The 25,972-nt window shown below is 46.8% G+C and overlaps 1 pseudogene across 1 annotated transcript; it reads left to right on the forward strand.

The window, feature by feature from the left end:
• Positions 1 to 1,978: 1,978 nt before the first annotated feature.
• LOC311127081 (AMP deaminase 3-like) lies at positions 1,979 to 25,010 on the forward strand (annotated as a pseudogene). Its single transcript has 15 exons — positions 1,979 to 2,094; positions 6,244 to 6,466; positions 6,568 to 6,754; positions 18,215 to 18,380; positions 18,724 to 18,943; positions 19,025 to 19,154; positions 19,299 to 19,493; positions 21,750 to 21,881; positions 22,081 to 22,244; positions 22,391 to 22,517; positions 22,605 to 22,768; positions 23,402 to 23,522; positions 24,058 to 24,231; positions 24,332 to 24,442; positions 24,831 to 25,010. The product of its transcript is annotated as an AMP deaminase 3-like (transcript).
• The last annotated feature ends 962 nt before the right edge of the window (positions 25,011 to 25,972 follow it).

Consider the following 25,972-nt stretch of genomic DNA (forward strand, 5'->3'; position numbering starts at 1 on the left):
ATACGCTGCTCTACAGTCAGTTGAATGACTGCTCACATAGGAAAACTCAACAACGGTCCTGTCATTGTTCTGTTAAAAATCTGAGAAGAAAACGAAGTGGATAGATTTGCCTTGCCATAGGGACACAAGGAGTCATCCAGTGGTGTGATAGCGTCTACAAACTGACTAGTGCAGGTCTCCAATCAGTCAAAAAACTAGAATTACTCCCCCAGGCCCTCCTAGATGCTTGATAAGAGCCCATGGCTTGGTAAGACGTGTGATTCTTGTGTTCCTCTTAGACAGTTATCACAAAGTCACAAGAGGGACATTCTTTCCATCACAACGTCATTGAAGATACTGTATCTCAACCACTAAATGTCATTAGATATCAATGCATAATTGAATAATCCAAATGAATGTAATCAATTGGTTAGCACGGCATGTGTGATATAACCACAGTCTGAAGCTGTCAGGGAAGCCAAATATCAGTATACAATAAGGCTTTGATAAGATCACATACTTACGCTGTTTATGGACGCAGCCTGATCACTTCCACAGTCATATCAGTGGGAAGCCATCTCCTTTCCCATGCTTCACTTGGAGACATGATGCAGTTTTTCCATTCTGGTTATGGAGGAAGTGAAGCCTCTGGCCAACTGTGACATGCTGTTCTCTACCCCAGGCAGACAGCTAGAGGAGCCCAGGGCAGATTCATACAGTACAAGCCCATATCCTTCTGTCCTGCTGTCTGTCAGTCAATCAGGAGCAGCAGACCGATGGCTCTGTGAGTGAGTCTTCTCCAGCCAACTCTACAAGTGCCCCGATAACCTGAGCAGGGGAGGGTTAGTGTTGTAATCTAGCAGTGCCAGGCTAAATCAAGCACCATGAGGCCTGTGGCGGAAAAGGGCGCAGTGGTAAAGCTGGATCTCCTCCTAGGCCCTGTGGAGAGCCACACCGCTGTCTCATGCTAGCTAATACACTCTCTGATCATCTATGACATACATGTGGTAAGATGCACGTGTGTTGAAGATGACCTCAGAGTGGTGATATTATCCAAACACATCTACAATACATGAGGTTGTAGTTTGAGTTACAGGAAGGTTGACATCTTGGCAGCATCATATCTCACCCTAGCCTGGGTACCAGGCTGTTTGTGCCATCATGCCACTCGTTGCCACTCCTTGTCATGCCATGGAGTTGACATGATATCACAACCAGATCTGGGACCAGGCTAATCTAACTCTGATATCCTGCAATAACAAATCCTCCACATGAGGGCCCACTGTGTCTACTGCTGGAAGAGGACTCTTCACAAAGTACTGATGTTTAACAATATGCTCTTTGCAGAATGTCAGCACCTCTTTTTCAGTTTGTCTCAGACCGAAGAGGGAGTTGCTAAACTGAGGAGCGGCAGTAGAATATGCAGAGAGGGATGGTGCGAGGACAACAATGGTAGTGTAACCTGTGTGAGTTATGACCAACTCATGCTCATTTGCATTCTGGGTAAGTAGTAAGAATGAACATTTTACTGTAATTTGCTATGCAGCGGCAGTGAAAGAGTTAAGGATGGTGTCTTGTGCACTAGAGGGCGGTGAGGGAGTTAGCTCCTTACCACCACAGGAGCAGAAAATGACTGAGGGTTTTCTCTGAGGGAACGTCCAGGGTTCATATAGTCTGACTGGAGAGGGAACGGAGGCACGGAGACAGAGGAGGTGAGTGAACAGCTATGATCTAAAGATGTTATTGTATCTCACCAAGACTCAAATGATGGATCATTGACATCTGTTGGTGATATGCTACATATTGAACGTGCATTGTGTTTCTTACATAGTCTTACTGATTCAGCAACTTGCTATCTTCTCCAGTTTCTTTCCCTAAGATCATATCAACGGGATTTGAGCATCAATCTGTCAATACTATGAGACTAATGTAAATGCATTAAGGGCCCATCCAACTGTGTCTGAGGAACACTCTGGGCAAAGCTGCATTGCGCTTGTGCATGACTGCGCTGTTTTGTTTTTCCCTCTTCTCCCCCAGGCCCAAACCCTGTTTGGAAGATGAGGAGAGGGGACAGCCCTCTGCTAAAGCAGCAGTCAAGCTCCTGCTTGGGAAACGGTAAGCTTGCTCTCGCCCTCCTCCCCTCTCTAATTTTCTCTCGCTCTCTCAGGCTTATTCATTCACTCAATCTCTTTTATGCTCTCTCACTCATGTATGTAGACCCTCATACATGTAGACATCAGCCCTATAAATAAAATGACTACCACTCCAACCAATGCTCATAAAGGTTGATATACTGCACTGTACTCTCTTAAAATATATTTAGCCAGGTTGATAAGTGTCTTTCTCATACACAGACTGACAGAGATGTAGTTGACCTTCTCTTATAGAGGTATCAGTAATTCAGGACTGGACCCCCACCAGTGACAGCAGGCTGGTGTCTGAGAGAGCCCAGTGAGGACATGATAAAAACAGTGTGCGACAGCTGTGTCTGAGGCAAGAGAATTACTGGTATGATCCTCTGGCCTAATGTTCCTCAGGTACAGGGAGTGCTACAATAAATGATCCAACACAGACAGGAAGATAGCAGGGATACAATGACCAGACCATTAGGAAACAACTCATCCAGGAGATGCTCAAGTTCCAACATCATTATATCAAAATGCCACTTGCAGACTCAGAGGGGCTTCCTGGAACTTACAGAGGCTTAGAACAACACATAAACTGATCCTGGCTCAGTTCTCTCTCATTCTCTCTCTCTCTCATTCCCCACATCCCCCTATCATGAGTATATCAGTGCAGATTGGGAACCATTAAGATCAGACTGTGGCTGTGCCTACATTAATATCCTGTAATGCTCTCTATGGAGCTGCAGCAGAAATCCCCTCAGTCATAATGATCTAATGCTCCCAAAACCAGATGTGCAGATCAATAATAGGAAGTCAGCTCTAATGCAGAGCAACATTATTTCTCCATGTAATGAAGCTCTGAATGAAATACAGAGCAAGCTAAATGACATTGTTGCTGTCCAAAGATAAATAATTCTGCTGTGAGGCATTAGACAGTCAACCTCAACACGTCAGGTAAAAATAAACACAGATTGTTAACATTGTGACCTGCAGGTTGGAGTGTGTGTGTGTGTGTGTGTGTGTGTGTGTGTGTGTGTGTGTGTGTGTGTGTGTGTGTGTGTGTGTGTGTGTGTGTGTGTGTCTGAGCAGAGGGGGTTGGACAGGCAGCTGGGATGTGAGTTGTAGTCAAGTGGGTGTAATCAGAGCCGCAGCAGTTGTCATTGGGGGAAACAACAGGACCTTATCGAAAACACTGAGTTTAATCTGCCATACATCTCTCTTTCTGGAGCTCTACTGGGAACGCTGAACAACACCAGTACCAGGTAGAGAATGGAGTCCTATGTCATGTATTTACAGCATACACTACAAACTATGTGAGTGTCCCTGCCGAAGCCAGTGGCAGATAGGATCAGCCTGGACTGAATCACACAGATCAGGGTAGAGGGTCCTATACGGTTTCAAATTGGCAGCTTTGAGCATGAACATGAAGGACAGTGTGTGCATGGGTAAACATGGGTTTGTGCGTCACCACTTTTTTGTCATCACCTATTCTAATGGGGTGATGTTAGAGTGTGAGTTAGTTTGATCCTTTACTGAGGGTGATTACCCTTCCGCTGACTGACATGATGCCAGGGAACTACAGCAGGATTTTTCCTTCTAACACCATGCACCTAAACCAAGGTCAGAGCTGAGATTATTTGTGCGGGCAGGTCTCTCGAGGCTCTGAGGCAAAGCAGTGATGATGCATGGCTGCGCAGCGGCAGTCCTCTCAATCAGGGCTGCCTGGGTAATGTTTACAATACTTGCGACGGCTGCATAGCTTGCTATCTGGCTCCTTAAATAGGAAGGCTGCGGCTACCAGCTTGTGACTCATCACTGTCCCAAAGGTGGAGAGGAGTGTGTGAGGAGTGTTTGTATGTGAGTGTGTGTGTGAGCCCAGCTGGATGGGGGAGTGCCAGTGGCTCGGCTCTGGGCTCTCTCTTTGTAGACAGCCAGTTGTGACATATCCCAAGGATTAGTGGCTCTGTCGACATGATGCCATTGGCTTCTTAAAATAGATAAAGGACACTCAAAGAAAACAGAACCTCGGTCGTGAACCACGGCAGGCTCAGAGTGGGACTGACCCACATCACAGCCAGCCCATCAAAGTCAGGCAGCCAGCCTGTTAGCCAGTCTCTACCCAGAGAGCCTGTACAGAGACACCGTGGTTGTAGCTGAGATTCCAATAATCAGGACTCCCAGTGGAGCCTGTACAGCACAGAGAGATGGCTGTGAACAGACCGGAAGGTAAGGCACATAGCAGATGATAACGAGTTAAGGTACACTACATACTGTTCTAGCAGCAAGAGCCTCAGAAACTATTGTGTTGCTGTTTGAGAGAGTGTGTTAAAGTTCATAACGTGTAATGGAAATGAGATGGCTAGAACTCTGGGAGGAATGCTGATGGCTGTTTGGTGTCTCCGACTGAGAAAATGATGTATAACTGATGCTGAGGCAGCAGTATGAGAGAGCGAGAGAGAGAGAGAGTGAGAGAGAGAGAGAGAGAGATAGAGAGAGAGAGAGAGAGAGAGAGAGAGAGAGAGAGAGAGAGAGAGAGAGAGAGAGAGAGAGAGAGAGAGAGAGAGAGAGAGAGAGGATGTGTGTGCGTGTGTGAGTGAAGCAGCACTGCAATTCTTTGAGAGGAAGAAGTGGTGCTATATTATTTATGCTGCTGCTGCTTCACAGAAACCGTCCCAGCTTTCAGAGTTCACCTGTGGTCTTTGCTGTAATGTGCTGCTCTCTCTGTCTGCAGTGCAGTGGGCAGTGGACAGGTGCAAGTTTGATCCACAAAGCTGTTCTTGGAAGTGGCTTAGGGTGAGCAGTGGGGTGTTTGTGGCACAGAATTGTGTCAGGAATGGCAGCCCTCTTGGAGCCTTGACATTACTCTGTCACCGATGACACTAGGGCCTTTCTCTCAGGGGCGCAAGCTCTGTATGGCCACAGTGATGCCTCGGTGGATTGGGTTTCATGTCATTGTGGGTATCAACAAACTCCTCGCAGTCCAGTCACTTGATCTGTGGGTGGAGACACGTCCCTAAATGGGACAACAGTGTGGTTACTGGACCAGAGACCGACAATCAGACACAGGGCTATAAAGTCTACAGTACAACCGTTACTGTCATGGTTACAGAGGTGAATATGATTAGGACCATAAACCTTAAAGGAATAGAGCTGGTATGTGTCTGGAGACAAATAAAAATGGCATTCCTACTGTATTTCCCAAGTTGAGTTTTCAATTTTGAAGACAGCAGATTTTGCAATGTAGTCTGCCAGCTCAAGATTTGTGTCCCTAGCCTCATCTTGATACATGACAAACAAACATGTTCATGAAACAGTATAAACAGTATTGTTGCAGCCTGAGTGTACAACTGCAGATACTCTGGTCTTCAGAATACGAAGAGAATGGGAATTAAAACTTCATTAATAAGATGACATCTGACAGTACAATTCACTCAGTAGACAGTCTCTGAGTTAGCGAAACACTAACCTGATGCCATTCTCTACCCTCTCTATGTTGTCCTCAGGGAGGATATTATGAGGCCTGGCATTGACCCTAAAGGTCATAAGTGAAAATAGCATATTGTCTCAGAGGTAAATACGGTTAGCATGTTGGATGAAACTTGACCAGTTGTCAGTATTTATGTCGGTCACAAGTGCTCAAGGATCTGCTTACCGGAGTCATTTCAAAAGGAGATTGCAGTACAAGCGCAGCACAATTTGTCAATCTGTCATGGTGGTTGTTTTGCCTTGCCTCGAGGTAACTTACACTCTAAATTACGTTATTTGATATCTGGAGACAGAAAGAATGGGCTAAGCAAATAAACGAATATATGCTAATTGTTGTAATATTAGCTAATACATGGTGCTAATTGTTCTCCATTAATACTAGGTGAACATGCAAAGCAATGCTTATTGCGGAGCGATGTCATGACAGTGAGGTGTGATGACAAAGCAGATTTGAGTTCTGAGTGGATACAAACACTGGAAATGGCAGCTATTTTTGGGGACGAATTAAGTGGCAGTTCCACCTCCTACAATAACAAAACTAATCTAACCCCTCCAAAACTCCAATCTAACCCCTCCAAAATGACTATCTACGTGTATACATATCTGTACAGTGTTTATATAGGCTGCTACACTATTGCTGGTGTTTTTACAGACATGCCACGACAGTTCCCTAAGATCACGCTGAGTGAGGTGAATGAGGAGACACGTCTGCTGGCTGAGAAGGTGTATGCGTCAGCGCTGAAGGAGGAGGACACTAAGGATGCCCTGTCCATGTTTACCGTCCCTGAGGACTGTCCCATCGGCCTGCACCAGGCCAAGGAGAGGGAGCTGCTCAAAGAGCTGGCAGAGCAGCATTCAGAAGAGAGCGCCAAGAGGTGAGTCTGGCCCTCAACAATACAGGACCTCATGGAATCTAAACTAGCTGATCAATTCAGTACTGGAGTGTCGGGTATTCATAAGAATGTTTGGTTTCTAGGAAGAAAAGTTTCAAGATGATCCGTTCCCAGTCAGCGTCCTTCCAGGGCCTGCAGATCCCTGTGACTGCAGAGTGGGCCCGTTCTGTGGTGACCCCATTCCTCTCACCCTCCTCCACCTGCTCCTCACTCCCAGAGAACTGCCCAGAGTACCAGAGGGTCACCATCAGTGGAGACTACTGCGCAGGCGTAAGTGCTCCAAGCAGGTGGCATACAGTTCATACACAACTCATACAGTATTTCACTGCATACTGGAATAGTTGCGATGAAATGGGACAGTAATGATTGTGTTTTGCTTTTCATGTATTGGTGTGAATATTGATGTGTATATTGATGTGTATAGTGTATATTGATGTGTATTGATGTATTTGATGTGTATACAGGGCTCATCTGTAAAAGAGACCTTGGTCTCAGCATGACTCCCTGTCAAAATAAAAGTTAAATAAGACATTAAAATAATAAAAGTGCTACTTTGGTATTCCCAGGGCTGGATGGCCTACCAGTTGAGGTATATCAAACCTTTTTTGATGTACTCAGAGGACCGTTATTAGCATGTTTTAACCACTCTTACAAAAAATTTAGATTATAAGATACTCAACAACAAGGTCTGATTTCACTATTACTGAAACAGGACCCAGGTGGTAAATATAAAGATCCAATCCATAAAAATAATTGGAGGCCCCTTACACTTCAGTGTTGTGACGCAAAAATCTGAAAAACCAGTCCTGGTATTCATAGCTGACTTTGGAAAGGCTTCTGATAAAGTACGACTGAAATGTATATATAAATGCCTGGAATATTTCAATTTTTAAGAATCTCTTATACATCGGGTTAAAGTTATGTATAGTAACCCTAGGTGTAAAATAGTAAATAATGGCTACTTCTCAGAAAGTATTAAACTGTCAAGAGGAGTAAAACAAGGTTGTCCACTATCGACATATCTATTTATTATGGCCATCGAAATGTTAGCTATTCAAATCAGATCCAACAATAATATCAAGGGGCTAGAAATCCAGGGCTTAAAAGCAAAGGTGTCATTGTACGCTGATGATTCAAGTTTTCTTTTAAATGCACAATTTAGATCCCTCCACAGCCTCATAGAGGATCTAGATAATTTTTCGAACATCTGGATTACAACCAAATGATGATAAGTGTACTATATTACGTATTGGATCACTAAAAAATACAACTTGTAGTTTACCAATAAAATGGTCTGAAAGTGAAGTGGACATACTCGGTATTCATATCCCGAAATAAATAAATGATCTCACTACAATACATTTGAATGTAAAGTTAGCAAAAATACATAAGATCTTGCTACCATGGAAAGGAAAATACCTGTCTATTTGTGGAAAAATCACCCTGATTAACACTTTAGTCATATCTCAGTTTACTTACAGTGGGGAAAAAAAGTATTTAGTCAGCCACCAATTGTGCAAGTTCTCCCACTTAAAAAGATGAGAGAGGCCTGTAATGTTCATCATAGGTACACGTCAACTATGACAGACAAAATGAGGAAAAAAAATCCAGAAAATCACATTGTAGGATTTTTAATGAATTTATTTGCAAATTATGGTGGAAAATAAGTATTTGGTCAATAACTAAAGTTTCTCAATACTTTGTTATATACCCTTTGTTGGCAATGACACAGGTCAAACGTTTTCTGTAAGTCTTCACAAGGTTTTCACACACTGTTGCTGGTATTTTGGCCCATTCCTCCATGCAGATCTCCTCTAGAGCAGTGATGTTTTGGGGCTGTCGCTGGGCAACACGGACTTTCAACTCCCTCCAAAGATTTTCTATGGGGTTGAAATCTGGAGACTGGCTAGGCCACTCCAGGACCTTGAAATGCTTCTTACGAAGCCACTCCTTCGTTGCACGGGCGGTGTGTTTGGGATCATTGTCATGCTGAAAGACCCAGCCACGTTTCATCTTCAATGCCCTTGCTGATGGAAGGAGGTGTTCACTCAAAATCTCACGATACATGGCCCCATTCATTCTTTCCTTTACACGGATCAGTCGTCCTGGTCCCTTTGCAGAAAAACAGCCCCAAAGCAAGATGTTTCCACCCCCCTATGGTGTTCTTTGGATGCAACTCACCCAATCCTCTTCTGGATCATCCAAATGCACTCTAGCAAACTTCAGACGGGCCTGGACATGTACTGGCTTAAGCAGGGGTGTCACGGTTTCGGCCGAGGCTGCTCCTCCTCCTGGTTCGGGCAGGCTTCGGCGGTCGTCGTCCCCGGAGTACTAGCTGCCACCGATCTATGTTTCATGTTCGTTTGGTTTTGTCTTGATGTTGTACACCTGTGTCTTGTTAGTCCTCGTTAGTGTCCTATTTAGTTCTCGTTGTGTGTGTTTGTCTTTGTGTGTGATTGCTCATCTGTTTTGGTGTTGGAGCTACGTACTTCCCTCCAGTGTTTTGGAGAGGTTTTCGCACATGTTAGTGCGCCGTTTGTTTGACGCCTGTGTGCGCCGTTATTTCGCCTTCGGGCTTATTGTGCTTATTTTCTACGTGAATATTGCACTAAAGTCTTTTGGACTGAGCTTCTGCGTCCTGCGCTTGATTCATGCACCACACCCACCTTCAGCACCCCTTGACAGAATCACACACCAGAATGGAATCAGCAGGATCTGCAGTTACGCCTGAGTCGCTCGAGGAGCATGTCCGCGGCCAGGATGACCAGATACGACAACTGGGGACCGCTCTACAGGACGTCATCAACACCCTGCACCGATGGGAGGCCAGAGGGGTACCCACACCTCCACCTACCCTGCCAACCCCATCGGCCGGTCCACCAGTCCCAGGTCCGGAACCCAGGGGGATTCGGCTCTCGCTCCCGAGGGCGTATGACGGAACAGCTGCCGGGTGTCAGGGGTTCCTCCTGCAGGTGGAGCTCTACCTGGCCACTGTACACCCGGTGCCCTCGGGACACGAGAGCGTTTCCGCCCTCATCTCCTGTCTCACGGGCAAGGCGTTGGAATGGGCCAACGCCGAGTGGAGGAAGATGGACGCCAACACCATCTCCTACGCCGAGTTCTCCCGTCGCTTCAAGGCCGTGTTCGACCATCCACCTGAGGGCAAAGCGGCGGGGGAGCGTCTAGTCCACCTGAGACAGGGGAGGAGGAGCACACAGGCATTTGCGGCGGACGCAGGGTGGAATGAACGGGCCCTCATCGACCATTTTCGATGTAGCCTACGGGAGGACGTTCAACGTGAGTTGGCCTGCAGGGATACCCATCTCACCTTTGACCAGTTGGTCGATATGTCCATCCATCTGAACACCCTGCTGGCCACCCGTGGACGTCCCGAGGGGGGTCCGTCCATTCCGCCCTCCGGCACCTCCGAGCCGAGCCCTATGGAGCTCGGGGGTGCCGGCGCTAGAGAAAGGAGGAGGAGGAGCCCGAGGGGGCCTGTCTCCTGCACCAAGTGCGGTCGTGGAGGGCACACTGCGGCCAGGTGCTGGGGAGGGTTCTCCGGGGGAGAAGACAACAGGCCACGCACTGGGGGGGCCTCCCAGGTGAGTAGACGTCCCACTTACCCAGAGCTTTCTGTTGCGCACTTTTGTATACCTGTGTGTTTTCCACAGGTTGCACCTCATTCCCAGCATAAGGCGCTAGTAGATTCAGGCGCAGCTGGGAATTTTGTTGATCGGAAGTTTTGTTTAGATTTAGGGATCCCTCTCCTACCTGTTGACAAACCTTTTCCCGTTCATGCCTTAGATAGCCGCCCGTTGGGGTCGGGGTTGATTAGGGAGATCACAGCACCACTTAGGATGTGTGCGCAGGGGGGTCATGAAGAGACTATACAGCTGTATCTGATCGACTCTCCTGCGTACCCAGTGGTGCTGGGAATTCCCTGGTTAAGCACCCATAACCCTGCTATTTCGTGGCAACAGAGGGCTCTCGATGGGTGGTCTGCTCAGTGCGAGGGGCGATGTCTGGGTGTTTCCGTGGGGGCGACTTCGGTGGAAAGTCCAAACCAAGTGCCCGCACTGCACATTCCGCCTGAATATGGGGATTTAGCTCTCGTGTTTAGTAAAACTAGGGCGACGCAGTTGCCTCCTCATAGACAGGGGGATTGTGCGATTGATCTCCAGGCAGGAGCAGCGCTCCCACGGAGCCACGTGTATCCTTTGTCTCAAGAGGAGAGAAAAGCTATGGAGACTTACATAGCCGAATCTTTGAGACAGGGATACATTCGGCCCTCCATTTCTCCCGCCTCCTCAAGCTTCTTTTTTGTGAAGAAGAAAGATGGAGGGTTGCGCCCGTGCATTGATTACCGTGGTCTCAATCAGATTACTGTGAAATACAGTTATCCACTCCCTCTGATTGCGACCATGACGGAGTCATTGCATGGAGCGCGGTTTTTCACAAAATTGGATCTCAGGAGCGCGTATAACTTGGTGCGCATTAGGGAGGGCGACGAATGGAAGACAGCGTTTAGTACCACGTCAGGTCATTTCGAGTATCTCGTCATGCCATATGGGTTGATGAATGCTCCATCAGTCTTCCAATCCTTCGTAGATGACATTTTCCGGGATATGCAGGGACAAGGGGTGGTCGTGTACATTGATGACATTCTGGTGTACTCGTCTACCCGAGCCGAGCATATAACCCTGGTGCGTCGTGTATTGAGGAGGCTGTTGGAGCACGACCTATATGTCAAGGCAGAGAAATGTCTGTTTTTCCAGGAGTCGGTCTCCTTTTTGGGTTATCTGTTGTCCGCTTCAGGGGTGAGAATGGAGGTGGACCGTGTGTCCGCTGTGCGTAATTGGCAAACCCCAACCACTGTAAAAGAGGTGCAGCAGTTTTTGGGCTTTGCGAATTACTACCGGAGGTTTATCCGGGGTTTTGGACAGGTGGCAGCTCCCATCACGTCCCTTCTGAAAGGGGGTCCGGTGCGCCTGCAGTGGTCAGCTGATGCGGACAGGGCCTTTAGGAGACTGAAGGACCTGTTTACGTCGGCTCCGGTGCTGGCGCATCCGGATCCCGCATTACCCTTTCAGGTTGAGGTGGACGTGTCTGAGGCTGGTATAGGGGCCGTTCTCTCTCAACGGTCCGGCACGCCACCTAAACTCCGCCCCTGTGCTTTTAACTCAAAAAAGCTCAGCCCGGCGGAGCGTAACTATGACGTTGGGGACAGGGAGCTGTTAGCTGTAGTTCAAGCCCTTAAGGTGTGGAGGCATTGGCTTGAGGGGGCTCAACACCCTTTCCTCATTTTGACTGACCATCGGAACCTGGAGTACATCCGGGCAGCGAGGAGACTGAACCCTCGCCAGGCTCGATGGAGTATGTTTCTCACCAGGTTCGTATTTAAAATCACGTACATCCCTGGGTCCCAGAATGGTAAGGCAGATGCGCTGTCCCGGCGGTATGACACGGAGGGGAGGTCCGTTGAGCCTACTCCCATACTACTGGAGTCTTGCCTTGTGGCACCGGTGGTGTGGGAGGTCGATGCCGAAATCGAGCGAGCGTTGCGTACCGACCCCAGCCCTCCACAGTGTCCTGAGGGTCGGAAGTACGTTCCGCTCGAGATTCGGGATCGACTCATTTACTGGGCTCACACGTCACCCTCCTCTGGACATCCAGGTATTGGCCGGACAGTGCATTGCCTTAGCACTAAATACTGGTGGCCCACTTTGGCTAGGGATGTGAGGGTTTATGTCTCCTCCTGCTCGGTGTGCGCCCAGTGTAAGGCGCCCAGACACCTGCCCAGGGGTAAGTTACAACCTCTGCCCGTTCCACAACGACCATGGTCCCACCTCTCGGTGGATTTTGTGACAGACCTTCCCCTCTCTCAGGGGAATACCACCATCCTGGTCGTTGTGGACCGGTTCTCTAAGGCCTGTCGTCTTCTCCCTATGTCGGGTCTTCCTACTGCCCTACAGACCGCTGAGGCCCTATTTACACACGTCTTCCGGCATTACGGGGTACCCGAGGATATAGTGTCTGATCGAGGCCCCCAGTTTACCTCCCGTGTATGGAGAGCGGTCATGGAGCGTTTGGGGGTCTCGGTTAGCCTTACCTCAGGGTACCACCCGGAGAGTAACGGGCAGGTAGAACGTGTCAACCAGGATGTGGGTAGGTTTCTGAGGTCGTATTGCCAGGACCGGCCTGAGGAGTGGGCACGGTACATTCCCTGGGCCGAGATGGCCCAGAACTCTCTCCGCCACTCCTCTACCAACCTAACCCCCTTCCAATGTGTGTTAGGTTACCAGCCGGTTCTGGCACCTTGGCAGCAGAGCCAGATCGAGGCCCCTGCGGTGGATGATTGGATGAGGCGCTCGGAGGAGACGTGGAACGCTGCCCACGTCCACCTGCAGCGGGCCGTCCGTCGTCACAAGGCGAGCGCCGATCTCCACCGCAGTGAGGGGCCGGTGTACGCACCCGGAGATCGAGTCTGGCTCTCTACCAGAAACCTACCCCTCCGCCTGCCCTGCCGGAAGCTGGGTCGGCGGTTTGTGGGGCCCTTTAAAGTCCTGAGAAGATTGAATGAGGTATGTTATAGGTTACATCTACCTGTTGAGTATAAGAATATTAACCCCTCGTTCCATGTGTCTCTTCTCAGGCCGGTGGTAGCTGGTCCACTCCAGGACAATGAGATAGGGGAGACTCCTCCGCCCCCACTGGACATTGAGGGGGCTCCGGCGTATACCGTTCGGTCCATCTTGGACTCAAGACGCCGGATGGGGGGTCTCCAGTATCTCGTGGAGTGGGAGGGGTACGGCCCGGAGGAGCGGTGCTGGGTGCCGCGGAGGGACATCCTAGACCCATCTCTCCTGTCGGAGTTCCACCGGGACCATCCCGCGCGCCCTGCTCCGCGTCCTCCTGGTCATCCCCGAGGCCGGGGTCGGCGCACGGCTGGAGCCGTGTGTCAAGGGGGGGTTCTGTCACGGTTTCGGCCGAGGCTGCTCCTCCTCCTGGTTCGGGCAAGCTTCGGCGGTCGTCGTCCCCGGAGTACTAGCTGCCACCGATCTATGTTTCATGTTCGTTTGGTTTTGTCTTGATGTTGCACACCTGTGTCTTGTTAGTCCTCGTTAGTGTCCTATTTAGTTCTCGTTGTGTGTGTTTGTCTTTGTGTGTGATTGCTCATCTGTTTTGGTGTTGGAGCTACGTACTTCCCTCCAGTGTTTTGGAGAGGTTTTCGCACATGTTAGTGCGCCGTTTGTTTGACGCCTGTGTGCGCCGTTATTTCGCCTTCGGGCTTATTGTGCTTATTTTCTACGTGAATATTGCACTAAAGTCTTTTGGACTGAGCTTCTGCGTCCTGCGCTTGATTCATGCACCACACCCACCTTCAGCACCCCTTGACAAGGGGGACACGTCTGGCACTGCAGGATTTGAGTCCCTGGCGGCGTAGTGTGTTACTGATGGTAGGCTTTGTTACTTTGGTCCCAGCTCTCTGCAGGTCATTCACTAGGTCCCCCTGTGTGGTTCTGGGATTTTTGCTCACCGTTCTTGTGATCATTTTGACCCCACGGGGTGAGATCTTGCGTGGAGCCCCAGATCGAGGGAGATTATCAGTGGTCTTGTATGTCTTCCATTACCTAATAATTGCTCCCACAGTTGATTTCTTCAAACCAAGCTGCTTACCTATTGCAGATTCAGTCTTCCCAGCCTGGTGCAGGTCTACAATTTTGTTTCTGGTGTCTTTGACAGCTCTTTGGTCTTGGCCATAGTGGAGTTTGGAGTATGACTGTTTGAGGTTGTGGACAGGTGTCTTTTATACTGATAACAAGTTCAAACAGGTGCCGTTAATACAGGTAACGAGTGGAGGACAGAGGAGCCTCTTAAAGAAGAAGTTACAGGTCTGTGAGAGCCAGAAATCTTGCTTGTTTGTAGGTGACCAAATACTTATTTTCCACCATAATTTGCAAATAAATTCATTAAAAATCCTACAATGTGATTTTCTGGAGAAAAAAAATCTCATTTTGTCTGTCATAGTTGACGTGTACCTATGATGAAAATTACAGGCCTCTCTCATCTTTTTAAGTGGGAGAACTTGCACAATTGGTGGCTGACTAAATACTTTTTTCCCCCACTGTATTTGCTTATGGCCCTGCCTACATCTAACGACTTTTTTAAATTATATGTGCAAAAAATATTCAATTTTATTTGGAATGGCAAGCCAGACAAAATTAAACAGGCCTATTTATATAGAAAATATGAATTAGGAAGGCAGAAATTATTCAAAATGAAAGCATTAGACCTCTCACTAAAGGCTTCAGTCCTACAAAAGCTATACTTACAGTACCAGTCAAAAGTTTGGACACACCTATTCATTTCAGGGTTTTTCTGTATTTTTACTATTTTCTACATTGTAGAATAATAGTGAAGACATCAAAACTATGAAATAGCACATATGGAATTATGTATTAACCTCAAAAGTGTTAAACAAATCAAAATCTATTTGGTAAAAGACTAAGTCCATATTATGGCAAGAACAGCTCAAATAAGCAAAGAGAAATGACAGTCCATCATTACTTTAAGACATGAAGGTCAGTCAATATGGAAAATGTCAAGAACTTTGAAAGTTTCTTCAAGTGCAGTCGCAAAAACCATCAAGCGCTATGATGAAACTGGCTCTCAGGAAAGGAAGACCCAGAGTTACCTCTGCTGCAGAGGTTAAGTTCATTAGAGTTAACTGCATCTCAAATTGCAGCACAAATAAATGCTTCACAGAGTTCAAGTAACAGACACATCTCAACATCAACTGTTCAGAGGAGACCGCGTGAATCAGGCCTTCATGGTCGAATTGCTGCAAAGAAACCACTACTAAAGGACACCAATAATAAGAAGAGACTTGATTGGGCCAAGAAACACGAGCAATGGACATTAGACCTGTGGAAATCTATCCTTTGGTCTGATGAGTACAAATTTGAGATTTTTGGATCCAACCGCCATGTCTTTGTGAGACGCTGAGTAGGTTAACAGATGATCTCTGCATGTGTAGTTCCCACCGTGAAGCATGGAGGAGGAGGTGTGAGGGTGTGGGGGTGCTTTGCTGGTGACACTGTCAGTGATTTATTTAGAATTCAAGGCACACTTAACCAGCATGGCTACCACAGTATTCTGCAGCAATACACCATCCCATCTGGTTTGCGCTTAGTGGGACTATCATTTGTTTTTCAACAGGACAATGACCCAACAGGCTGTGTAAGGGCTATTTGACCAATAAGGAGAGTGATGGAATGCTACATCAGATGACCTGGCCTCCACAATCACCTGACCTCAACCCAATTGAGATGGTTTGGGATGAGTTGGACCGCAGAGTGAAGGAAAAGCAGCCAACAAGTGCTCAGCATATGTAGGAACTCCTTCAAGACTGTTGGAAAAGCATTCCTCATGAAGCTGGTTGAGAGAATGCCAAGAGAGTGCAAAGCTGTCATCAAGGCAAATGGTGGCTACTTTGAAGAATCTCAAATCTCAAATATATAATTTTTTTAACACTTTTTTGGTTACTACATGATTCCATATGTGTTATTTCATAGTTTTGATGTCTTCGCTATTATTCTACAATGTAGAAAATAGTAAAAAATAAAGAAAACCCCTTGAATGAGTAGGTGTGTCCAAACTTTTGTTTGGTACTGTATATAATGATATATATACACTGCTCAAAAAAATAAAGGGAACACTTAAACAACACAATGTAACTCCAAGTCAATCACACTTCTGTGAAATCAAACTGTCCACTTAGGAAGCAACACTGATTGACAATAAATTTCACATGCTGTTGTGCAAATGGAATAGACAACAGGTGGAAATTATAGGCAATTAGCAAGACACCCCCAATAAAGGACTGGTTTTGCAGGTGGTGACCACAGACCACTTCTCAGTTCCTATGCTTCCTGGCTGATGTTTTGGTCACTTTTGAATGCTGGCGGTGCTTTCACTCTAGTGGTAGCATGAGACGGAGTCTACAACCCACACAAGTGGCTCAGGTAGTGCAGCTCATCCAGGATGGCACATCAATGCGAGCTGTGGCAAGAAGTTTTGCTGTGTCTGTCAGCGTAGTGTCCAGAGCATGGAGGCGCTACCAGGAGACAGGCCAGTACATCAGGAGACGTGGAGGAGGCCGTAGGAGGGCAACAACCCAGCAGCAGGACTGCTACCTCCGCCTTTGTGCAAGGAGGAGCAGGAGGAGCACTGCCAGAGCCCTGCAAAATGACCTCCAGCAGGCCACAAATGTGCATGTGTCTGCTCAAACGGTCAGAAACAGACTCCATGAGGGTGGTATGAGGGCCCGACGTCCACAGGTGGGGGTTGTGCTTACAGCCCAACACCGTGCAGGACGTTTGGCATTTGCCAGAGAACACCAAGATTGGCAAATTCGCCACTGGTGCCCTGTGCTCTTCACAGATGAAAGCAGGTTCACACTGAGCACATGTGACAGACGTGACAGAGTCTGGAGACGCCGTGGAGAACGTTCTGCTGCCTGCAACATCCTCCAGCATGACCGGTTTGGCGGTGGGTCAGTCATGGTGTGGGGTGGCATTTCTTTGGGGGGCCGCACAGCCCTCCATGTGCTCGCCAGAGGTAGCCTGACTGCCATTAGGTACCGAGATGAGATCCTCAGACCCCTTGTGAGACCATATGCTGGTGCGGTTGGCCCTGGGTTCCTCCTAATGCAAGACAATGCTAGACCTCATGTGGCTGGAGTGTGTCAGCAGTTCCTGCAAGAGGAAGGCATTGATGCTATGGACCGCCCGTTCCCCAGACCTGAATCCAATTGAGCACATCTGGGACATCATGTCTCGCTCCATCCACCAACGCCACGTTGCACCACAGACTGTCCAGGAGTTGGCGGATGCTTTAGTCCAGGTCTGGGAGGAGATCCCTCAGGAGACCATCCGCCACCTCATCAGGAGCATGCCCAGGTGTTGTAGGGAGGTCATACAGGCACGTGGAGGCCACACACACTACTGAGCCTCATTTTGACTTGTTTTAAGGACATTACATCAAAGTTGGATCAGCCTGTAGTGTGGTTTTCCACTTTAATTTTGAGGGTGACTCCAAATCCAGACCTCCATGGGTTGATACATTTGATTTCCATTGATAATTTTTGTGTGATTTTGTTGTCAGCACATTCAACTATGTAAAGAAAAAAGTATTTAATAAGATTATTTCATTCATTCAGATCTAGGATGTGTTATTTTAGTGTTCCCTTTATTTTTTTGAGCAGTGTATTTATTTAAATAAAATATATGGGGGATTGGAAATGATCCAGACAATTACATTGATACAAGCCACAATCTATTTGCAATATTAAAACTGATCCACCCACTAAAAAATAAAATAAAAAATAAATTCCCAGGTGGTTAGGAATGATCTTGTGTGGCAGAGTCCACAGGATGAAATGGAAAGCCATGTGGTAAGACCAGTAATTTAACCTTTATTTAACTAGGCAGGTCAGTTAAGAACAATTTCTTATTTACAATGATGACCTACCCCGGCCAAACCCTACCCCTAACCCGGACGACACTGTGCCAATTGTGCGCCGCCCCATGGGACTCCCGATCACGGCCGGTTGTGATACAGCCCGGGATCGAACCAGGGTCTGTAGTGACGCCTCTAGCACTGAGATGCAGTGCCTTGGACCGCTGCGCCACTCGGGATGCCGTAATGACAGCGCTCTCCTCTCCCCAGATCACAGTGGAAGACTATGAACAGGCAGCCAAAACCCTGATGAAAGCCCTGTTCATTAGGGAGAAGTACTCCAGACTGGCCTACCATCGCTTTCCCCGGACTGTTGCCCAGTTCCTCCGTAGCGCTGAGAACCAGAGGTGGAAGGAAGAGGACGAGGTTCTACCAGGTATACACTGAGTGTACAAAACATTAAGAACATTTTCCTAATATTGAGGCACACATACATCTCAAGGCTTAAAAATCCTACTTTAACCTATCCCCTCCCCTTCATCTACACTGATTGAAGTGGATTTAACAAGTGACATCAATAAGGGATCATAGCTTTCACCTGGATTCACCTGGTCAGTCTATGTCATGTAAAGAGCAGGTGTTCATAATGTTTTGTACACTCGATTAGTGCCCATAAATTAACTGTATGTACATAATGTGTTCCTAACTTCCTGTATAAGTGGAGTCCATTGTATTAGGGCATATTAGGGTCTATTTCAATCATACTGGTCTCCCCACAGATGTCTGCCCTTGCCCCAGGGAGGGGGAGGACCCTTACAGCATGGAGAATATTCCAGACAACCTGAGCTATGAGCTGCAGATGAAAGATGGCATAGTGTATGTGTATGAGAATGCAGAGGCTCTAAGTCAGAACAGTCCCCGCAGCCTGCCCTACCCTGACCTGGAGACCTTCGCCATAGACCTCAGCCATGTTCTGGCCATGATCGTTGATGGACCCACGTGAGTGACCACCACTTCCTGACCTCACCACAGTGTAATGGAGCTTTATTTTTGTCTCTGCATAACTAATGTGCTTTACAGGAAGACCTATTGTCACAGACGCCTGAATTTCCTGGCCTCAAAATTCTACCTGCATGAAATGCTCAATGAGATGGCTGAGCTAAAGGAACTGAAGGGTGTTCCGCACAGAGACTTTTACAATGTCAGAAAGGCAAGTTCCAACACTTTAATGTAAAAGCTAAATTTGTAATGTAAAACGTGAAAGTCCACCATTTAGACTAAACCAGATTTGGCTACTTTCCCAGAGGCTTTGTGATAAAAAGCCACATTCCAACTGTGACATCTCTTTTCCCAGGTGGACACACACATCCATGCAGCCGCCTGCATGTCCCAGAAGCACCTTCTAAACTTCATCCAGACCGCCTACAAGATGGAGGCAGACCGTGTGGTGCTGGAGAAGGGCGGGCGGAAGCTGACCCTCAGAGAGGTGTTTCAACACCTCAACATGGACCCCTATGACCTCACTGTGGACTCCCTGGATGTACATGCTGTAAGACCCTCCCGCTCTCTATCTATCTCTCCTGCCATCATGCAATACCCTTATAAAAAAACCACATGAAAAAACAATGTGAAAAAAACGTGGTTTTCAGACACGTGTGAAGTTTCACATGTTAATTGTCCATGTGTTAAAAAAAACAACACACATTTATTTTCCACATTTCATAACACTATTATTCTATTAGGTGTTTAAAGCGGCAATCCTTTATTGAAACATTAACTAAGTGTTCTCCCCACCACAGTTTCAGTAAAAAGCTAAGGGATGGGGCTGGAGAAATGCAACCACTCTCAAATCCCTACACTACGCTACGGATGCAAGGACTGACCATCTATGATACATTACATGACCAAAAGTATGTGAACACCTGCTCGTCTAACATCTCATTCCAAAATCATGGGCATTAATATTGGGTTGGTCCCCCCTTTGCTGCTATAACAGCATCCACTTTTCTGGGAAGGCTTTCCATTAGATGTTGGAACATTGCTGCGGGGACATGCTTCCATTCAACCACAAGAGCATTAGTGAGGTCGGGCACTGATGTTGGGCGATTAGGCCTGGCTCGCAGTCGGCGTTACAATTCATCCCAAAGGTGTTCGATGGGGTTGAGGTCAGGGCTCTGTGCAGGCCAGTCAAGTTCTTCTACACCGATCTCGACAAACCATTTCTGTATGGACATCGCTTTGTGCACTGGGGCATTGTCATGCCTTCCCCAAACCCAGATTCGTCTGTCGGACTGCCAGATGGTGAAGCGCGATTCATCATTCCAGAGAACCCGTTTCCACTGCTCCAGAGTCCAATGGCGGCGCGCTTTACACCACTCCAGCCGACGCTTGGCATTGCGCATGGTGATCTTAGGCTTGAGTGCGGCTGCTCGGCCATGGAAACCCATTTCATGAAGCTCCCGACGAACAGTTCTTGTGCTGACGTTGCTTCCAGGGGCAGTTTGGAACTCGGTAGTTGCAACCGAGGACAGACGAACTTGGGAGTGTTGCAACCGAGGACAGACAATTTTTACACGCTACGCGCTTCAGCACTAGGTGGTCCCGTTCTGTGAACTTGTGTGGCCTACCACTTCGCGGCTGAGCCGTTGTTGCTCCTAGACGTTTCCACTTCACAGTAACAGCACTTACAACTGACCAGAGCAGCTCTAGCAGGGCAGAAATTTGAGGCAAAATACTTTATATTCTTCAAGAATCAGTTGGTACATATCATTAATTTATAAGTCCAAAAATGGATGTAGTCACTAAGGATTGCCCCCTTAATAACAGGCAATGACTTTCATACAGAAGAACTACACTGAGTGTACAAAACATTAAGGACACCTACTCTTTCCATGACATAGACTGACAAGATGAATCCAGGTGAAAGCTATGATCCCTTATTGATGTCACTTGTTAAATCCACTTCAATCAGTGTAGATGAAAGGGAGGAGACAGGTTAAAGAAGGATTTTTAAGCCTTGAGATAATTGAGACATATATTTGTATGTGTGCTATTCAGAGGGTGAATGAGCAAGACACAATATTTAAGTGTCTTTGAACGGGGTATGGTTGTAGGTGCCAGGCGCACTGGTTTGTGTCAAGAACTGCAACGCTGCTGGGTTTTTCACACTCAACAGTTTCCCGTTTGTATCAATACTGGTCAACCACCCAAAGGACATCCAGCCAACTGTGGGAGGCATTGGAGTCAACATGGGCCAGCATCCCTGTGGAATGCTTTCGAAACCTTGTAGAGTTCATGCCATGACGAATTGAGGCTGTTCTGAGGGCAAAAGGCGGATGTCCCGCATAATCCTACCGCATTTAGGATTTTTTTATGCAGTCACCCTAATTCCACCGGTGGAAACATTGCTACTGCAACATGTTAACACCATCTTTTCACATCTGAAGAGAATAACATTATTTCAACCCCACATGTGAACTTGCAATTCCACATGTGAAAGTGAGAATTTCACATGTGGAGTTTTCTTTGACACTGCAAATTTGATTTATTTGTAATTTTTTGTAATTTTTGTAATTGAATTTCACATGTGAACTTGCATTCCCACATGTGAATGTTTTTCATATGTGAAACTGCATATCCGATTTTCACATTTAAAAGTTTTTAACATGTGAAACTGCAAATTTCACATGTGAAACCGCAATTCACATGTGAGGTGAAAACATGTTATTCTCCTCACATGTTAGGTGGTGTTAACATGTGAACTCTTAATTGAATACATGTGAAAATATGGTTTCCCACCCCACAGGGCAGACAAACCTTTCACCGGTTCGATAAGTTCAACTCCAAGTACAACCCAGTGGGGGCCAGTGAACTCAGAGAAATCTACCTGAAAACAGACAACCTCATACATGGAGAGTACTTTGCACACATTATCAAGGTATAGTTCACTCACACAGAAAACATCCTGCTTCTCTCAAATTGATAACACATGTTATGTTGCATAAGCTATTGTTATTTTGCAACAACAACATGTGCAGCAACACATTTGCAGATGTGTTACTCTGATGGATGGGAAGTGACAGAGACACAGCACTTGACATTTATTTTATTTTTCTACCACGTCTTGCCCTTGACAGGAAGTGTCCCATGACCTAGAGGAGAGTAGGTACCAGCATGCTGAGCCTCGTCTGTCCATCTACGGACGCTCTGCAGACGAATGGGACAGCCTCTCCAAGTGGTTCATCCAGCACAAAGTGCATTCTACCAACATGCAGTGGATCATCCAAGTGCCCAGGATCTAGTGAGTGCTGCTGCCTGAGTGAGAGCTGAAGGCAAAGAGTTACATTTAACTTTCAACTGGAGAAAGTATGTAACATGGCTGATATGAAAGATAGTACTCTTTTTATGAGATGTTTGTCAAGCTGAAAAATGTTTCACTTCTTTCAGTGATATTTTCAAGTCAAAAAAGTTGATCACTAACTTTGCCAAGATGTTGGAGAACATATTCCTTCCTCTGTTTGAGGCTACAATCAATCCACAGAAGCATAAAGAGCTACATGTATTTCTCAAATATGTGAGTGTAATTCATTTTGATTTTCCTGCAAAAACTGTCCTGATAGTGTCAACCATTCACCGTTGAACCCCTATTCTTCCTGTGCAGGTGACAGGCTTTGACAGTGTGGATGATGAGTCCAAGCACAGTGACCACATGTTCTCCTACAAGAGCCCCAAGCCTGAGCAGTGGACAGCAGATGAAAACCCTCCCTATAGCTACTACCTCTTCCACATGTATGCCAACATCATGGTGCTCAACAATCTGAGGAAGTAAGTGCCTGTTGCTATCTGCCCCTCTCAGGCCTCTGGTAATGGATCCAAACCATTACATCTCATTCAAGAGAAACAGAGAGTACCAACTGTCCTTCTACTGATGCTGCTGAGGGCATGTTTAGGGGTTACACCCATTGTCTTTTTTTTATAAAACTGTCCAGTTTGAGTGTTTTTTGTAGCTCGTTCCAGTCACTAGCTACAGCGAACTGAAAAGAGGAGCGACCCAGGGATGTGTGTGCTTTGGGGACCTTTAACAGAATGTGACTGGCAGAACGAGTGTTGTATGTGGAGGATGTTGCTATTATTAATTCAATCTACAGTAAGGCACTTCATGTCCTGAGGACAACCAAGGGGAGCAGAACAGGTGTCTGATTGCAGGCATGCCACATTACTACACAGTGTAATTCATCCAGGCATCTATAAATACATTCCCTATGATAATACAAAGGAATAGAATTAGTCTCTGACAGACTTGAATTACTGGCACATATGGTCAAGGAGCTCCTCCAAGGTCACTGAAGATGCTACTGTAGGCCTACATAATACACTTGTGTAGCTCTGTTTGTGTGTGTGTGTGTGTGTGTGTGTGTGTGAATATGACCACAGAACATTTCCCTGGGTCTCTTCCAGAGAGCGAGGCTTGAGCACCTTCCAGTTCCGTCCACACTGTGGGGAGGCTGGATCCATCACCCACCTGGTCTCTGCTTTCCTCACCGCTGACAACATCTCCCACGGCCTCAACCTCAAGAAGGTTACTACTATACTGAACCCTGCATCATCTGTCCTCAACACACTCCAGCCTACACACATTTATTTGCCACCAATGGACTAATATAATTCCTCAACTCCCCAGCATGTTTGAATGGAGCACTCTCATGCTGATCTCACATGTGATACAGTAGCTGCTACTCACATGAATAGTGGATGTCATTAGATAAGCCTAAAGAAATACAAAGCTATCTAATAATCTCACATGAAAGCACGCTGTATAAATGCAAGTCATTGCAATACAGTAACAGTGTTCAGGCCTTCAGGCCTCCCTGTTTTCTTCATTTTCCTGTCTATCTGTGGGCCTAACCAGCACACAGACAAAGAAAGGCCCTGTCTACCAGGCCTGCTCCATGCAAATACAGCCACTGAAAATAACAGAGCCAGCCACAGGGACAGGAGCTAGCTATCAATGTTTGACACATTTTAACATCCACCATGTCTGCTGAACAGGTGACAGCGGGGTATGTGTGAGTCTGTGTGTATGTACTGAGTGTGTCTGTCTCTCTCTGCCACAGAGCCCTGTCCTACAGTACCTGTACTACCTGGCCCAGGTGCCCATTGCCATGTCTCCTCTGAGCAATAACAGCTTGTTCCTGGAATATTCCAAAAACCCGCTCAGGGAGTTCCTACACAAGGGGCTGTGTGTGTCCCTATCAACAGATGATCCTATGCAGTTCCACTACACCAAGGTAAACTGTTGAAGAAAATAGTAGCTCAAATCAGCTCCAGGTGAATGTTCCATAGCTGTATTGTAGGACAGTATTTGATGACTGTGTGTCCTGCCTGTAGGAGGCACTGATGGAGGAGTATGCCATTGCGGCCCAGCTGTGGAAGCTCAGCACCTGTGATGTGTGTGAGATTGCCAGGAACAGTGTGCTGCAGAGCGGCCTGTCTCACCAGGTAGAGCCCTGGGCACTGATATCTACACTCTTAGAAAAAAGGGTTCCAAAAGGGTTATTCGCTGTCCCAACAGGAGAACCCTTTTTGTTCCAGGTAGAACCCTTTTTGGTTCCAGGTAGAAACCCTCTGTGGAAAGGATTCTACAAGAAACCCAAAAGTGTTCTACCAGGAACCAAAAAGGGTACTTCAAGGGGTTCTCCTATGGGGACAGTCAATTAACCCTTTTAGGTTCTAGAGAGCACATCTTTTTATAAGACTGTATAATAGCAAGAATGCAAAATAACAATAAAATATCCTTCCCCTGTCCCCCATCTAATGGAGTGGTTATACCTAAGGAGCTTACATGATATACAATCTATGGTAATACTGTATGACTCATTTTGTGCAGGAGAAGAAGCACTTTATTGGGGCCAACTATTTGAAGGATGGACCTGAGGGGAATGACATTCGGCGGACCAATGTGGCTCAGATCCGCATGGCCTACCGCCACGAGACCCTGTGCAATGAGCTCAGCTTCCTAGTAGATGCAGTGAAGACTGAAGAGGCCATTGGCACACAACCTGAGTGACCACAACAACATGGGACAACAACATGAGACAACGATATCTCTTGCATTCATGGGAGTAAAAACCCAAGGGTTTGAATGGATAAGTGTGTCTCTTGTTTCTCTGGCTGCATGTAGGCTACAGTGACAGCAGATAACATGGGGTGCCATTGCAGTTAAAGGGATTCTCCAGTACTTTTGTATACTTTTTGCAAGTAGTTCTGAAAGTAGCGCTCAAGAGCCAAAAGTGGTCTCAGAAAACGGTGTACTACGTCACATACTGTATGTGCAGATATGTGCACCATGTCATTGCTCGCTCTCTCACTCTGCTGTGGGTGCATCATGTGCATCTTGATAGCTGTCACTCATATGGCGAGGGACTGAAGCTCATTGGTTGAACTCAAATCCTAAGGGGCTGGCCCATGTGGAGGTATATGTAGGGGAAATGGCATAGCACAGCTTCCAGAAAAACACTTGCTTTCAAACGAGGGATTTCATGGATAATTGAGGTAAGACATTAATTCTGCTAATAGATTATGCATGTATGAATTACACTTTGACACATCCAAAGCGGGAGGTTTAAAAAATAATTAGTGGTCGCCAAAGTTCCGGAGCATGTCTTTAACAGTATAAAAATAGAATGTAGTAGGAGCCAACTACATCTTAGTGTCTAAATGATGTATGTCCACAGTACTGATGTCAGGTTTGCTACCTGACACAAGGGTTTCCTTCTGCAGTGCAGCAACAACATCTGCACTAAGGCTGGCTCACTCTGCAGAGCACTTATTCACAGTTCAGTAATGTTACAAAATATTTGGGTTTCAAGTGCAATGTCTGGTAGAAAAAACACTGGCCACTTCTATTTTCATGTCCAACACTCATGCCCTTGTGATGGGCGGTCCCAGCTGTTGACAGAACCTGACAGTGGTTATCTCTGGAGCTGGAACACTGCTGTAGCTGTGATGAATGAAGGCTGGTACATTTCC

Source organism: Coregonus lavaretus (assembly GCF_964263955.1).
Source record: "Coregonus lavaretus genome assembly, chromosome: 4".
In the NCBI taxonomy this organism is placed as follows: Eukaryota; Metazoa; Chordata; class Actinopteri; order Salmoniformes; family Salmonidae; genus Coregonus; species Coregonus lavaretus.